The sequence below is a fragment of the Cherax quadricarinatus genome, chromosome 1 (genome assembly GCF_038502225.1).
Source record: "Cherax quadricarinatus isolate ZL_2023a chromosome 1, ASM3850222v1, whole genome shotgun sequence".
Classification (NCBI taxonomy): domain Eukaryota; kingdom Metazoa; phylum Arthropoda; class Malacostraca; order Decapoda; family Parastacidae; genus Cherax; species Cherax quadricarinatus.
The window spans coordinates 75053552-75056885 of record NC_091292.1 but is presented as its reverse complement, the minus strand read 5'-3'; positions in this window follow the sequence as shown (position 1 = coordinate 75056885).

Below are 3334 nucleotides of genomic sequence, written 5' to 3'. Positions count from 1 at the left end.
CCCACTTACCTCACCCAAATTACTTGCACGTAATAATTCAGGTAATACCCTGTAAACTTCATGCAGGTAATTTCTCACACAGGCCACCTTTGACAGTGGTCAACACCCCTATACCGTTACTTTCAGTACTGGGGAAGGCAACATATTCTGACATTTTTGGAGGGAATTTGTTCTTAGTGCTGGGAGTGTGAATCTTGTAGATACAAGACGTCTACCTCATTAGCCTGAGATTAGAATAGAAGGTCACACAATCTTTTCCTAGCACTTCTAATATTCCACGAGAATGAATTTGAAAGTACTTGAAGTGTTAGTCATTTTGGCAGGTGATCTGATACATCCCTTGAAACTGGTGATTCAGTATATTTACAAAAGAAAGGATTCTTAGTGTACCCCCAGATTCATCTGCAGATCAATTTTGAAAGGCTGGATTAATATCGCTGATAGTCATCTATCTGGAGGCTTGCTTATTTCTCCTTGCTTCAGTCAGTTTGTCTAATGAAAAACTGATGCTTTGAGGCCGACAGTCACAAAGGAAACCATGTAGCTATCTCTCAGCTGCATGTCACCATCAGTGAAGTAAGTACGTAGCCGTCTCTCAGCTGCATGGCACCACCATTGTAGTATCTACGTAGCTGTCTGTCAGCTGCACCTCACGACTGTTGTAGCACCTGTATAGTCTCTGAGCTGCACCTCACGACGCTACACAGAGTGCCAGATAAGAACATTACTGATAGCTAGTGTTCTTAATAAGGAACATAATGTTACACCAGTAACGACACTTTGTGTAAATATTTAAGCATTTCCTGGTTATGTTTGAGCATCTTGTAACTTAATGCTGGTGAGGGAGCTCTTAATACTAAGAACTGGAGCGGGTCTTTCTTCCTTGGATTGAACGTGAATGCCTCCCATTCTCCCTGGAGCTGTATGACCCCTTACTGGTTTAGCGTTCCCATATGAATGTATGAATAATAATACTCTTCAACAGTGTTTATCATCAGAGCTCCTCAGACACTGCTGCCGGCCTCTTCACTGATCGCTACTAGGTCCTCTCTCTCTCTGCTTCCTGAGCTTTGTAATACCTCGTGTTAAAGTTGTCAAAAAATGACGGCTGTCTGGAAAATCTGCCAGCTCCTGCCCCCAACATCTTGCTCCTGGGATATTTCAACTTGAGGCACCTAAAATGGAGGAATATAGCAAATAATGTTGTGCAGTGATAACACCAGGAGGCAGCTCTGACGAGAACTCACACACACACGAGCTTTTAAATCTCTGCACAAAATTCAACTTAAACCAGCAAATAATAGAGCCTACTAGACTGGACAATACACTAGACCTCATCTTCACTAACAATGATGATCTGATACGAAATGTCACCATATCAAAAATAATATACTCAGATCACAACATAATTGAGGTTCAGACAAGTATGCGCGGAGCCCCAGACCGACAAAATGAGCTTAGTCACGAGGGAGCCTTCACCAAATTCAGCTTCAATAACAAGAACATAAAGTGGGACCAAATAAATCAAGTCCTAAACGATATAAGCTGGGAAGATAGACTAAGCAACACAGATCCCAACTTAAGCCTAGATGTAAAATAGAAAGAGACAAGCGCTCCCTTTGCAGGCGACGGAAAAGAATAACAGAGCGGCTAAAAGAGGCCAATATATTTGAAATGCGTAGGGAGTTACTGGTCAGAGAAATAGCAAACATCGAACTTAAGCTAAAGGAATCATATAGTAGTCAGGAATCGCGGGAAGAACTAAAAGTCATAAATGAAATCGAAAGAAACCCAAAGTATTTCTTTTCTTATGCCAAATCAAAGTCGAGAACAACATCCAGTATTGGGCCCCTAAATAACAAAAAGGCACAATACCGTGACTGGAACTTTGTCAATGGTCCAAGTCGGACCGAAACGTCGTCGTAAGCTTCTCTCTTTTATGTGCGGGTTATTTGTGTATTGGGCCCCTACTTAAACAAGATGGGTCCTACACATATGACAGCAAGGAAATGAGTGAGCTACTCAAGTCCCAATATGACTCAGTTTTTAGCAAGCCGCTAACCAGACTGAGAGTCGAAGATGAAAATAAATTTTTTATGAGAGAGCCACAGAATTTGGGTAACACAAGCCTATCTGATATTATCCTGACACCAAATGACTTCGAACAGGTGATAAATGACATGCCCATGCACTCTGCCCCAGGGCCAGACTCATTGAACTCCGTGTTCATCAAGAACTGCAAGAAGCCCCTATCACGAGCTTTTACCATCCTATGGACACGGGGGTGGCCCTACAGTTACTAAAAACAACAGACATTGCCCCACTCCACAAAGGGGGCAGTAAAGCAACAGCAAAGAACTACAGACCGATAGCACTAACATCCCATATCATAAATATCTTTGAAAGGGTCCTAAGAAGCAAGATCACCACCCATCTAGAAACCCATCAATTACACAACCCAGGGCAACATGGGTTTAGAGCAGGTCGCTCCTGTCTATCTCAGCTACTGGATCACTACGACAAGGTCCTAGATGCACTAGAAGACAAAAAGAATGCAGATGTAATATATACAGACTTTGCAAAAGCCTTCGACAAGTGTGACCATGGCGTAATAGCGCACAAAATGCGTGCTAAAGGAATAACAGGAAAAGTTGGTAGATGGATCTATAATTTCCTCACAAACAGAACACAAAGAGTAAAGTCCGAGGCGGCTACGGTGAAAAGCTCTGTTCCACAAGGCACAGTACTCGCTTTCATCTTGTTTCTCATCCTCATAGCTGACATAGACAAGGATGTCAGCCACAGCACCGTGTCTTCCTTTGCAGATGACACCTGAATCTGCATGACAGTGTCTTCCATTGCAGACACTGCAAGCTCCAGGCGGACATCAACCAAATCTTTCAGTGGGCTGCAGAAAACAATATGAAGTTCAACGATGAGAAATTTCAATTACTCTGATATGGTAAACATGAGGAAATTAAAACTTCATCAGATTACAAAACAAATTCCGGCCACAAAATAGAGCGAAAAACCAACGTCAAAGGCCTGGGAGTGATTATGTCGGAGGATCTCACCTTCAAGGACCATAACATTGTATCAATCGCATCTGCTAGAAAAATGACAGAATTGATAATGAGAACCCTCAAAACTAGAGATACTAAGCCCATGATGACACTCTTCAGGTTGCTTGTTCTCTCTTGGCTGGAATATTGCTGCACACTAACAGCACCTTTCAAGGCAGGTGAAATTGCTGACTTAGAAAATGTTCAGAAAACCTTTACGGCGTGCATAATGGAGATAAAACACCTCAATTACTGGGAGCGCTTGAAGTTCC